This window comes from Haemaphysalis longicornis, unplaced genomic scaffold (assembly GCF_048455015.1).
Source record: "Haemaphysalis longicornis isolate Haplotype H1 unplaced genomic scaffold, Haemaphysalis longicornis Haplotype H1 scaffold_6, whole genome shotgun sequence".
NCBI lineage: Eukaryota > Metazoa > Arthropoda > Arachnida > Ixodida > Ixodidae > Haemaphysalis > Haemaphysalis longicornis.
The window spans coordinates 169991960-170006657 of NW_027526407.1; positions in this window are offsets into that span (position 1 = coordinate 169991960).

Consider the following 14698-nt stretch of genomic DNA (forward strand, 5'->3'; position numbering starts at 1 on the left):
TTTTAACTAGCTTTCGGTAAGCAAACTACGTCATTCCTGTCTTGAAAAACATATAAAACTCCTGCCAAAGTTCCCACTGCAAACCTACAGCCCAGGCATTGTATAGAACACACTGTACTATGACACAGATTTAAATGTGTGTACGCCAATGTAACATTCAAAAAATAAGAGTAAGCAGTAAAGAACGAGCCGGAGCTGCTGCCGGCGGTCGCTTTCGCCGTTGACTGCAATTCTTGAAACAGACCGTGTTACTTAATAAAAACCTGGTACAAACAAAACACATGGGATCTGCACGGCTAATTTTGCTTTTCCTAATATCTGGACCATTGTTGCAAAGATTGCGTTAAAATTAAGATGATTGTATTCAGAGCAAGGCATTCTTTTTATCGAACCATACCTGTAGTTTTACAGATACCGCTTTAGGGAAGCGCAAAACTGCATTTGCATAATTGCTTAGGCACACACCATATGTAGTGCCAATGGAGCCTGACAACGAAAATGTGACCCTGACGAGAGTTACAGCACGAACGACCCAACGCTTCTCCATGTTTCTCAAGGTTGAAAGCGTATCTTAGTTGCACCATCTGTACTTTCAGGTTGTTTTCTGATAATCCCGTTCGCACGTGGTCCTCCAGCACCAATACCTGGTCTCTCCAGCACAAATGTTTAGCAACTAAGCCGCCAGTACGGCCTGAATTCAAGGTACAGCGGAGTAGAATACTGTGCAATAGGATTCGCCACAAAACAAATGCAAAAACTTTACATTTGGGCTTGATGGTGGAAATAATCCGTCATTTCTCTAACAGAAGATGAAAGACGGTTTCGGCAACTGCCTTAGTGAGGCAAATATCCGGAGCTATTGCTCCCTGTACAAGTAGATGAGTAGAAAAGCTGTATGAGATGCGCAATAAACGCATTGTATATGAGCAGAGATGTGGTATGCAATGTGCATTAAACACATAGCGACATAAAGTACACGTTTTTTTATTATTGGTTGGCAATTGCACCGCATATGGCTTCCTCATAAACCTTAAAATTACTGGAATTTTATTCTTTGAGATTTACGCTAGGCTGTTAGTTTCTTTCACAGAAGCTCGTGCAATGGCAGGAGAAACAAATTACGGAAGGTTGGAAACTGTGCACAGAACTGGCTAATTGAGACAAGTACATAAAACTGCCGTATTTGCGACTAAGTGAAACATACTGTTTGTTGGGAAACCACGCGTAAAAGAACACTGGCCGTGGTTTTCTGAACCCGTGGTCCTCTCCGTTGGTACGCACGTATTGGCCGCAGACGGCAATTCTTCAAGGTTTACAGCTTAGCTGTTAAATAATTAGGACCTGTAAATGAATCTCACCACAAAAATGCGTGTTTTGGTTTGTTGCAGTGTATATTAAAAATATTTCTTGCACCTTATCAGTACAAGCAAAGCTAAATTTGTTGCAAAAATGTACACGCCTAAATAAAAATAGCCCCAAATTGGTGACCAAAGTTTAGGTCAAACGTTATTTGTAGAACTTTATCTCAGTGCGTATGTAATAAGTAAAAGTGTGAAAAAAAGCTTTCCTTCAATACGCAGTTCAAAAAATGTGTCAGAAATACCCGCTAAAACTTCGCACCACCATCGGGTGTCGAGTCCTTTAAAAAATCTTCACTAGACGCATAAGAATATCTTTTGTTTCGCTGTGTAAAATGATGGACATGGTTATTGTCATGCTGCCCCGCGATCCGCATTGCATGAATTTGAGAAGAGGATGTGTGGTGTCCAGTGTTTCCGCTGACAAGGCCACTCAATAGACCCTTGCCTGTTCTACTGATCTTTGCGTTGTCTTCTTTGGCGCCGACAGACACGTTTTGTTGAGGCATTGCTGCGCTGCCAACTTCCTGGCTCTAGCTACGCAGGGTCTCGACGTGAAAACAATACCCTGGGCATACTGAGCCACGTCAGGCCAATCCGCCACTAAGCAAGAATAAACACCATCCTGATGTCCATTGCCTTGTGCCCCAGCTTTGGTATTATGTTTGGGACGAGGTGTACAAGCCGCAGTCCGACTTGGTCGCTATGCAGTGACAAGGCCCTGCTCCTGTGTCGCAGGTTATTCTCTGTATCAAAAGGTATGTAAAAAGTATACAATTACCGAGAATGGATTCGTGATTCATAAGTGGTTTCCTTCAATAAAATTACGTTGTCTGTAGTGGAATGTTGTGTTTATTTTGAACATTCTTAACGTGTTGCTTTGTTTTGTTCGGCACGTTAGACAGAGATTGCAGGAATGAAAAGTCCGGTGGCTCCCCATTCGCAAATTCACTTCGACGGGCGCCTAACTAAATCAGAGTTTGCTTTGTATACGTGCCAATTTTTCTGTTGGAACGTGTACCTTCTAGAAACATGTATAGTAATTTTCTATCAAATGTGCACATTTGCAACACTATTGTTTGACAGTAATATTTTCTTGATTTTTTAGTCTTGTTCGTAAAGTCTCCAGTTTTTATCAACTTGCAACTTCAATAAGAAACACGAACAGCCTCCACAGTGTGTCACCCATCCGGACCAACCCCTTCTCGTACGATGCTTGATATTCTAATCGGCCACGTTCAACACACCATGCAGTATTTCCTACGGCACCTCGAATGGCAGTAACAGTATGCGTGCTGGATTAGTGTCTTTTGAGCCTGAAAATTTATTATGTGTAACGTAGGGTGTCTAAGATTATGTGTCTAGAGGTGAGTGTGACGATCACGATGGTTTTGGTGTTTGAAGCCTATAAAAAGCTTGTTGTATTAGGACAGTGGCAGTTGCTTCCTTGTTTATTCCTAACATATGAATTTTATTATGCAGAAAACTAATGTAATGATCAATAACCTCGGGACAGTCCAGCAGTTGGAGATAGGTGGCGAGGCAGTGGAAGTGGTAAGCGAATATATCTAATTGGTCCGATTTGTGACCCAGGATCCAAACCACGAGACAAGCATAATCAGAAGGATAAGAATGGGGTGGGGTGCATTCTGCAGGCATTCTGAGATAATGAATGGCAGCCTACCAGTGTCCTTGAAGAAGGAAGTGCATGACAGCTGCACCTTACCTGTACTCGCCTACATGCAAGAAACGTGGAGGCTCACAAAGCGGGTTCAACGTAAATTGAGGGTGACTCAGCGAGCAATGGAACGGAATATGATAGGTTCAACATTAAGTGACAAGAAGAGCGTGGAGTGGGTCCGGGAAAAAACGCGTGTGAATAACATATTAGTAAAAGTTGCGAGGAAGAATTGCACGTTGGCAGGGCATGTATTGTGAAGACACGATAACCGTTTGTCATTAGGGTAACAGAGAGAATTCCTAGAGAAGCCAAGCGCGGAAGGGGACGGCAAAACTTTAGATGGGCAGATGAGATGAAGAAGTTTGCAGGGATAAATTGGTCGCAGTTAGCACAGGATCAGGATAATTGGATAATAATGGGAGAGGACTTTTCTCTTGATTGTTTGATTGATTGTAGAGTACGCGCCGACGCATAGCATGCGAAGAGGCGCAACGAAGTGGAGGGCACCGGATTAATTTTGACCACCTGGGGATCTTTACGTGCGCCGAAATCTCGTACACACGGGCGTTTTTGCTTTTCTTATCCATCATAAAAGCGGCCGCCACGGCCGACAATCGAACCCGCGACCTCGTGCTCAGAAACGCAACGCCTTAGCCACTGAGCCACCGCGGCGGGTGAGGCCTTTGACCTCCAGCGGGCCTAGGTAGGCTAGTGATGATGATGATGATGATGATGATGATAACACGTCATAGGGAGCCCCATTAGGCAAAAGTAATCAACAACAGGGCTTTTGTTCGCATCGAAAAAAGGTTTATGGCATGCACACCAATAATTTCCTTAGTTCTGACTTCTGAGAATTTGAGGGCCTTGTCTGAAACAAGCAGTGAGACGGAGGATTACTCTCAAGAGCGTTTCACCATGGCTATAAAGGTGACATTTGGAAAAGTACAGCTGCATTATGATAAACTTCTCAATAACCGTAAAAAACCGACTCATTTTTGTGTTAGCCATGGTTTTATTGTAAATGCAATACATAACTATGTACAGTCTGTCAAAATTTTGTGAGTAGGGGCGACCGTGGTAGGTGCAGGCACGCGGCCACGCAGCGGCACTCCGGCTGCTGCTGTCGGCTAGTAGCACGGCCAAAGAGAACGAGGGAAACTTTGGCGCTTGCATTGGTTGTGTGGCTAGCGCGAAGTGTCGGCGCTGAAACGAAGTGCCACGCGCTGCTCTTGTCACGCTAGCCACTCAACAAAGGCAAGCGCGAAAGTTTCCCTCGCTCTCTTTAGCCGCGCTACCACCCGACAGCGGCAGCTGGAGCGCTGCTGCGTGGCCGCGTGCCCGCTCCGGCCACGGTCGCCGTGGCCCACAAAATTTTGACAAAGACTGTACACTTAAAAGTCGTATTTGACAGCACGTCTAATATCGCCTAAGTGTGGTACGCAATATATGGCTGAGGGACGGCGAAAAAGGAAAAGCAACCACTCAGAAAACGACAAAAAAGTCAATGAGTGCTTTGAGTGACACAGACTACGTCACTCCCGCTCTGATAAATGCAGTAACCACTTCAGTTGAAGAGAAAAGTAGATAAGTTTTTGTTCGGAGTGAATGGAAGTAGGAGCAATGGACTGGACGGCAAAAACGTTATTTCCAATCCAGCTCAATAACTCACCTACGAATTATTTGTGCTTTTTGACATAAAAATGGGAATTGCGGACACGTTCTTTGTGCCAAAGGAAACACGTGAGAATTACTACTTCCCAAGTAGGTACAAAGCGAGTACAAAAGAATCTTAATTCTGCCATTAGAGTATGTGTAGCTTCAGCCAGGGCGATTGGCAAAGCCATAAGACCAAGCCATAAGCAACCATAAGAGAAACAAAACGTAGCAAAGCGAAAATTCCCATCCCCCTCCCAGAAGGGGATCGTGCGGAAATGCGAATGTATTGGGTGCACAGATGAGTGCGCTGCGAGTAATTATTATTAATGGCGTACTTAATGAAGAGAGACGAGAGTGTGAACGTAACCATTTATTCATTCATCAGCACCTGTTTGTGTTATTTGTTGTACCTCACGGCCACAATCACCGCCTTGTGTTTGCTGAAGTGCACGGTCAAAGGGTCTTTGAGAAGCATACGCGCGGCTCAGTTTCGCGTAAAGACCAGATCAATGCAAGTCCCGTGAATGGTAGTGAGGCACGTGTCGGAGCCGGCATCGCGCAACACGCCCGCCCCGCGCGCGAGCTCTCTCCGCCGAGCTCCGCGATGCGAGCGCCCTCACACGCCCGAGCGCGCTCCTCCTCTCCACTCACTCTCCGCTACTCCGCCCGAGCTCCGCGATGCGAGCGCCCTCACACGCCGAGCGCGCTCCTCTTCTCCCCTTGCCCTCCGCTACTCCCGCCCGAGCTACCACGTGCTCCGGTTGCTAGGCGCGCCACAGCTGTTGCTAGGCGCACGCCGGCCAATGCACGACAACCCCCGACTAAGAAATGCATTCGCATTTAAAAATTCCAAAATCCTACCGTGGGAAATCATGAGGAGGATGCGAAGCATCATGGAGGTTCCGTGTAGGTTCCATTGTGTTGCTTTTAGGTTGTTTCATTTTTCAGACCACGAATGGGAACGTAATTTAGACAACGTCTAGTTGCGGTTCAGCGCGAGTTGTGCTGGCGATGATTATGCGGTGGAAGCACGGTGACACAAGAATACGATGATGATGATGATGAAGACGATGCCGACGACGGCGATGATGCTGATGATGAACCACCTTGTTTGGTTCCAAACTCAGAAAGGGACGCACGGCGATGTAGATCCAACAAATGCCTCCCCTCTTCGACGGCAGCCTGCAGCCCTTGAGCCTCGGCGGAGTTCAAGGACATGCCCCTTTCTCGTTCATGGTGACGCCGTTTAATTATAAACAACAACGTACAGCTATTTTGAAAATTTTTGTCTAACACGTTACCATTCTTAACTAGATTCTTTTTTTTTTTGCTTGTAGAGAGCATTACAAGTACGGGTCATGCTTTAGAGTTCTCGCCAATATGCATATTAAAAATGAGTGAAGGACATCAGGCGCGTTCGTAGAACATGTTCCCGTCTCGGTTTGTAGTGCATTGGGAAAAGCACCACGTACCTCCCTTTGCGGCCAGAGAGTCGTAGTATCGAAACCGGCGCCACCTAGCTATTTCTTTTTATAGTGGACTGCGCTGATGTCAGCCCAAACGATGACGGGGCTGAAGTGACGCGCATACGTACTAGAGTGCGGACGGCGGACAACAACGACAACAAGGGAGGCAGGGACACAGCCGCGAGTATGAGATGCTTCGCATCTAAAATTTGATGTTGACACCCGCAAAAAAAAACTTCCATACTACTGATCATGTTCCACTGTCACCACTGTGTCAGTGCCGTGCATCTGCTTTTCCAAGCCACTTGTTCAACAAATTTCATCTTTGCGGAATCTGTGGCGGCGAATGCTAAACCATCTACATAGACAGGTCATAACGACATGAGAAGAACTTGGTTCAATGGAAAGAGTGCTTTGTCCTGAGCACGATTTTATTAATTTTATTGCACACTTCATAGAGATATAGAAAGTTTTAGAAACGCTGAAGAAGCAGTGACGACCCCGCAGCCCCTTTGCTCTAATTTGGATATGAGGTCACGGAAGTTTCTTTCGGCAAACATCGGCCTTCGACCTAAGCCACTACCAGAAAAAGAAGAATGGGCAATTGTAGTGTGCCCCCAGATTGGGTTGACCCGATTACAAAAATTCGTCGCGTATCTGCTCCTTTCGTTGCAAATGCCGTCAAAAGACGACCGCCTTTATCGGCTTTTGCGAAGCAAATGCCTCCCTTCGCTTTCCCGCTCACCTCTCATGTTGTTCCTCTTGGGGCGCGCTCCTCCCAAGGTTAAGACGCCAAAGGTTTTCTTAAATATTTTAAATTTCCCACGTTCCACTGCTCCAAACCGGGTGTCTCGATGCGAACGCTGCCGTACGGCGAAGACGCGCGTTAATCGAGGCGCCCTACTTCAATGTTTATAGAACCGCGTTTCCCTACTCCACGTGCGTTGTAAGCAGAACGGGGAACCTATCTAGTGGAACCTTGCGTAACTGTTGCCGGTTGATTTCTCAAAATGGCGACAGAAGCTATAGTGGCGGGGCGACAGCAGGTGACGGCGGAGTGAATTCTTTTTCTGCAGTTGATGAAGTATTTAATTTCGCAAAAGTCAAGCATGTTTCATTTTTTATATAGGAACACTGCAAAGATCACTTCTGCATTGATTTGTTGTCTCATAATTGAGTAATGGCTTGGTCTTCTTCAACGATGTTGACAAATATGAACGTTACACTTGACATGGGTAGATTTAGCTGTGACTATATAAGACTATTGGGCAGGCATTGTTTTGCTTTGGGCGGGTGGCTGATCGAGTATCAGACAGACAGACGGACAGACAGACTTACAGACAGACCAAAATTTCTGGCTTTATGTAGCCCAAGAAAAGACTATCGTCTTTGAAAAGCTAACGTACGGTTAAAAGGTTGGTAACGATGTGTTAGTGCTGCCCCATATTGCGTGACACCTTGCCATAACACACCATGTAGCAAGAAATTTCGAGGCTTTCAGAATTGGTTGCGTTTTATCGGTTATACATACGTCTCTCCTGGCTGAGATGGCACTGAATGAGTTACCGAGCGATAGTTTTCTAAACTGAACAAAGTTCAGTTTTCCCGACAGAGCGTGGCGTCACAGAGTATACGGGAATACCCGTTCCTAAATTAAAGCCACGTGATTTAAAATTCACTACGTCATAAGAAGTTCTTCGTTGTTCTCGAATTTCGCAACCAATGGTGACCACAGTTGACATAAGATTTAGCCTACTGTAAACTGGCCCATTAGCTGGGGTAAGTACTTGGACAGAACCATTATGGATATTCTTTTAACCATTTTTCCCTGTGGTTGACTACTCGCAACCGTTAATTCCTTGCCCCTGGTAACCAGAGGACCTTTTTTAACCAGATGACCTTTTTTTCATCTTTTGTTGAAATATATACCTTCCGCCAGGGTCTCCCATCAGACCTAGTGTATTTAGAATTGTATACTTTGTTTACGCCATGTGGTACAGTAGATGACCTGTGGAGCTTGCATCAGCGCGTACGCTCTTGCGAGAATGTTTGTCATCATTTGATGAAACATGAGAGAACGTGGGCGTGTTGCTACCAGGCACTCCGGCGGAAAGAAAATTAATTGTGCATAACGAACAGCAGGTGCTTAATCACGTTCCAAAGCCGCGCTCTACGCAGTTCGCAACAGGATCATTTAACTTAACGACTAACGCTGCATCTAAAAACACTCACCCGCAAGCTACAGGTTCAAACGTTTTTAGGCACTGTTCCTCAGCTTACGCTACAAACTAACGTGCTCATCTGTCTGAAGTTTGGGCAGGCGAGATTAGTGTTGTAAGCTCCGTGACGTTGTTCTGGTACCATTGTATTACGTTTTGGTGTGTTAAACAACCGGTGTTCGGATGTGCCATTCTCTGCTTCGGTATATCGCCCACTGCCTTCGGTAGGCCACCCATTGCTCTGGCTGACCCGTCCAGAATGTTTGACTGAGGATGTATAACTGCCAGTGTGCGAGTGGCCGGGCCATCTGGTGATGTGAACAGGAGCCTGAACAGGGATTTTAAAGCCCCAGATTGCCAGTTGTATACAAATCTTGGAGTCAAGGCCTGCGCTTTTCCCTTTCTTGCTTTTTTGCAGAGCTCCCACTTTTCACCACGCGGCGCCGCAGAATGCCGGGCAGTTAACCGGAGCTGTGCAATATTTTTTTTTAAACTTTCAATTTTCGAAACTTTTTGCCCCACCCGCACTAAGTTTTCAATATGTCCATCTCTCAAAAATTTTAGGAGAGAACCCTCGTTACGCCTTTGCTCAGTGATTTAAAGCTTACCAAGTAGAGTGTAAGTGTTCAAATTCTTTTAACACCACAGCATCTACACGGCCACCTTCCCCTTTCACTTTCCTGTTGAATTATGTCGGTGTCAATAAACAAATATAAACAATGCTTTGAGATGCCTCTGGGTCGCTAAGAAAAATCATATACGCCTGAGTAATAAAAAACGCAAACGTTCAGGTATGAATTTTAAAGTCGTCGCAATTTGGTTTGCCCAAAGCGTACACTCATCATTGCTGGTATTACCTTCTGCACATGGTGGTCGCCTAATGGGGTATTTGCAGTTGGAAAATGACTGCGCGTCATTTAGAAAGAGCACCTAGATTGCGCCTAGATAGCGCTTCTAAGTTAAGGTTTTTTTATTGTGCGCTTGTGGGGCTTCGCCGTGCTGCGTTGTAAGGCATAAATTTCTATCCTTACACTCGCAAACAATTTCACGAAAAATTTAGTGTAGTGTTTAGTTTATTTTTTTCCTTGAAAGGACCTATCTCACTGTGCTCCCAGAGAAGAAGTGAGCTGTGCTAAGAACGAATAGAAAATTTTTTTGAGAAACGTGCATTTGCGCATGAACCACTGCCGTACACTGAGGAGCCGTAAGTCATCTCCCCCTCCTGCTGCCTAAAAAAACGTTTCACCTTTTTTTCTTTATTAATGAACCGCCCCTGTGCAGTGAAGCGTTTGTTACTAGCATGAGCTCTTATTTCAGTGGCTGGGCGGCAAGTCTTCCCCATTTCGCTTAACTCAAAACTCCGATGATTTCGAACTTTTTCGGGGATTTTACGAGTTCGAGTTAACGATGGATTATCATACATAGAATGATAATAGGCTATATTGTTAGGCTTTCGTTCTTTCATAAAACGACGCTCATTGAAAGGATAGTTCGGCTCTCAATAAAAGCTGAAATAAACGCCGCTGCGCATGAAAAACCGCTTTTCCCGTAAAACATGTTTGACTTTTTATTAACGTGACATGAAAAGGAAATACATCTTTTTTATGTATTTCCAGTTAAATGGCTTACTTGGAGAATAATAAAAAATGCGTACTCACAAAAATAGCCTCCTTTACGTTTCTTTACGGCGACAAATCTCGTAACGCAAATAGTACGAGAATGTCCTTGACAGGTCTTTAATGGCGGGCATTATGGGAATGTTTAATGTGTACTAGTTGTCGAATTAGGGCGTTCCTCCGAACAGCCCGCACGACGGGCCATCAAAGCTGCCTTTTCTTAATTGTACGCGATCACTCTCTGTGAGGCCTTTGCGCGTTTATCGGAATTATAAAGCTCTTAATGGATCAAACCTTCTCTCTTCGCGCGGCTACGATCGAGGGAAAGATATGTAGTCAGAATACCTGACTGCCTATTTAGGTAATTGGCAAGCATGAGAAAATTATTACCAATGTGTTATCTGTGTCTACTCTAGGACAAAGGAGCGTAAAGTAGGCAGCATCAAAGCATTGTGATTATGTATATTTCATGATATACAATGATTTTTTCTGCGAACCCAAATATATCGGCCCCGCTTCTCATATACGCCTTTAGGAGAGCAACTAATTTCTATGTTATAGCAAAAACAGTAGTTATATCTTTTAATAACCATACGACTGAACGTTATCGACATAAAAAAAATTATTAATTTCGAGGTTGACCAATGAAATGTCCTTTGATTAAAGGTCCTGCTGGCTGTGGGTAGAGTGCGGATACCAATCAGGCACTTTCTAGCGTAGGCGTCACCCATAGAAGCTCTTCGTTTTATATGCTTAATCTGTTGATAAGAAGTCAACAATGAAGCCGCTATGCTTGTCCGTGTTGCTTCATGCCTTGGAAATAGTTTCCGCTTGATAAAACAATAATGGTGGTGCGTCTGTGCGCACCACCATTAAGTTACGCCTGTGCGTACGTGACACGCAAGAAATTGGTCTGCAACACTGCCTACGAGACAACAAACATATTACACTGGAGGCAAGATTGCGCATTTTTTCACAGGGGAAATGTGTTGAAAGAGCGTAGTTTTACCGAACGAGCTACACGAATTGAAGCAATTGGTTTATATTCCTTTCTTTCTATATATACAGGGTGATCAAAGTTAAGTCTACAAGATTTTTGTTTAAAAATGGTGCTGAAATTTACGTAAAGTCAACTTCTACAGTGAGGTTATGCACCCAGGGGACACATATTTCAGAGGTAATATTGATGTAGGTGGCTTAACTAACTAAAATATTTATTTAACTTTTAGTGGCTGCAGTAACCAGGCATGTTTGTATTGGGAAGGTAGACGCAATCGTGTTTCTCAGCAGTTTCATTCGGTAGAGTTGTTATAGCGCGTCCGTAGTCCGAGATATCAAACGGTGAAGTTTAGTTGCCGTTCGCATGATTACGCATGCTAGAAGTCAAGACCGGCGCTTAGCTCCTCCCTTTTGTTCTGTGTTTCGATAGCTGTTCCGAGTACTGCTGATAGCGATAACGCCAGCCAATAATGAATGCGTGCCAGTTATCACTTTTTTCTATGCGTCCACCCCTTTGTTGAACTAAACACCGTACACAGCAGGCACGTCACCGAAGGGAGGAGCTTTGCGCCGGAGCAGACTGTTGCATGCGGAATCATGCCAACGGCAATTAAATTTCGCCGTTTGATATCTCGAACTACGGACGCGCTAGAACAACTCTGCTAATTGAAACTGCGTAGAAACACGATTGCGTTTAACCTTCAAATACAAACATGCCTGGTTACTGTAGCGAAAAACAAGGTATTTAATCTATTTTAGTAAATTAAGCCTCCGAAATCAATATTTACCTCATATTTAAGTGTCCCCCTGGGCACATAACCTCACTGTAGAGGTCTTCTTCGCGTAAATCTAAGCGCCTTTTTTTAAAAACACCTGCCGACTTAACTTTGATCACCCTGTAGAGAGTCCCTTAGGTTTTTAATTTAAAAGCCGTTGGCCATTCATACATTTCCATCACATTCATTACAGTGCCCCAACAAATATCTCCCTTAATTCATGATTACCCATCACAAATTAAACGGTGCGAGAGGGGAGTACACAGCAGGAGCGCTACTAACAACTGGTGTTTTTTTTTTCAGAAAAAGTAAAGATTAAAGAGTTGAGCCTGCGCACTATCCACAGCCGCGCCGTAGACCACAAGGGAAACACTCTCCGCAACAGCGAAACTGAAACCCAGGTACTGTTGAGATAAACAACCCGCAGTGAAAAATTTAATATCCCGCAGTGATTTAATATCCTTAATATCCCGCAGTGATTTATTAATAATTTAAAGTGATTTAATATCCCGCAGTGACAGCGAGGGCGAGCTAATGCACGTGTCAGAATTCTTTTTCATGAAGAAGGCTAGCGAAATTTCTCTCGTGCGCGTGTTATTGTGTGCAAAGAGTGCGCTTGTATAAACTTGGGGTAACAACCATCCTTAGAGCAATGCGACGAAAGGTGGGACGTGGGTGTGCCCTTTAATGCGTTGCGATGTTCCCGCAAGCGCTCATTAATGCACCGCCCCTACTGTCCACTATACATAAGTGGCACACCCACGTCCCACCTTTCGTCGCATTCCTCTAAGCATTGTTGTACCAAGTTTAATCATACAAGTGTTCTGTTTGCACACAATGACACGCGCAAACGACAAATTTCGGGTGCCGTTTTGATAAAAAAGAATTCTGACACGTGCATTAGCTCGCCCTCGGTGTCATGCTGGATATTGAAGTTTCTTATCTCAACAGTACCTGGGTTTCAGTTTCGCTGTTGTGGAGAGTGTGTTTCCTGCGTGGTCCACGTCCCGGCTGTGGTTAGTGCGCAGGCTCAACTCTTGATATGTTTTCTTTTCAATAAAAAGTAAGTTGTTAGTAGCGCTAGTGTTGTCTACTCCTCTCTCGTCCCGTTTAATTTTCGCTGGTTCATCATGAATGTATCCCAACTAGCCCAGTTTTTGACCTTGTGCTCTCTCTTAATATGCCAGCATGTATAGCTGGGAAGTCGTTTTGAAGGCATTGTTCTATAGCGCTTCTTGTGAACACACAATTGTTTAGCCCACGTGTTTAGAATAGGACCCACGGCCTACCACATCTTTTGATATCAGACTTATCATATTTTGACAGTAATAATGCCTTCCCTGCAAAGCATCCTTTTGTACGTTAGAGGGTATTGGTGCATAAGGAAGAGGATAACGCGTACCTCACAAATTCCGTGCGGAAAGACACAGTTCGTTTTAAACCCCGCCCAGTGATTTCCATTGGTCGAGTAGGCTAGAAGTACTCTTAAACTTCCCTCCAGCTCCTTGAACCTTATTTGCCTAACTAACCAAAAATTACGGTGCAGACCACATCAAACTGCGAGTGAAAATTGTGTTTCATTATTCTCATTCTTGTCCCAGTGAGATTAATAAACACCTTTTATGTCGGCTGTTTTAAAACATATTCTCATACAGTAATGTGCAAAGAGAATACATTTCCCTCTTCAAAATCTAAAATATTTAAATGATATTTGCCCCAATATTGTTAAAAATATTTCTTCAACATAACAGGGCAAATAGAACTCATCGTTTTAATTTGTCGAAATTCCAAATAAGAAACTGTGTTTATGCTTAGTTTCTTTCAGTAACAATAAACGATATATCGCAAAAACGTTTATTCCAATATTATTCGTCGACATTTTCTTGAAATCGTATATATATATACTACCACAAAGTTTTCAGCCGAAACAGATATTTTAAACGGCTAAATTTTGCCTACACAAACACGTCAGTATAAAAAAACTGCAGAATTCAGAATTCTTCAATTGATTGGGCAGAACGATCCACCCGAGAAAACAGCACTAAGAAGAAAATTTGTTTGAATCATCGTAAACAATAAATTTACAGAAATAAAATTGTTAGCGATGAATCGAAAAAAAAATTTTAAACCTAATCAAGTGGCTTCCTCAGGTGTGCATAAACGGCGTAAGGTATATTTGAATCTCGAGTCTGCCCGCGCCACCCTATTTGATTTGTTTATTCGCCGCTCTGCCCTAGTGTCACACTTGGCATGACGAGCTTCAAAGGGCAGCGCTGTTTACACTGCAACTGGCATGCATCAGCGGCGACGGAATCTGACGCTGTTGACCTGGATGAAGCCATGCGCACTCGGAATCGTGCGTTGTTGCGCGCTGTAACAGGGGGCGTAAATTTGTAGGCCGCTGCGGTTCGTCATTGCATATCTTTGCGGTATAATTCATTGTAGGCAGACAAAAAAACTTCTCTGGACAACATAGAAAGCACATTCCCATAAATATTTTTATTCGAAAAGAAAATCCTGCTTCCAATATTGTTTTCTTTGTATTTTGGGCTTTTCTCAATTGTGTTTCTGTAACTCAGTTGAGACCGGTTCTGAAGAAAAGAAAATACAAATCCGCCAGTGGTAGAAATTTTCTGTGTTAGATAACGCTGTAAACAACAGATAAAATTGTTTTCATCGAATACAGCGGTCGTAAAACAGGTTTTTTATAATGGTCGCATTAAAACCGACGATGATATTTTTAACCAGAACCTTTTATTAGTTAGGTAAATATTACAGATTTGCATTAAAAATTTTCCGGCTGTTATATTGACGGTAAGGTAAAGAAAATATTTATTAGGTCGTGGTCCGACGCGTGGTGTTACAAATATTCGGTGCCCTCCGACTCTGTGAGAACGATGACCAGCGGGGCTGTGGTGCGTAAT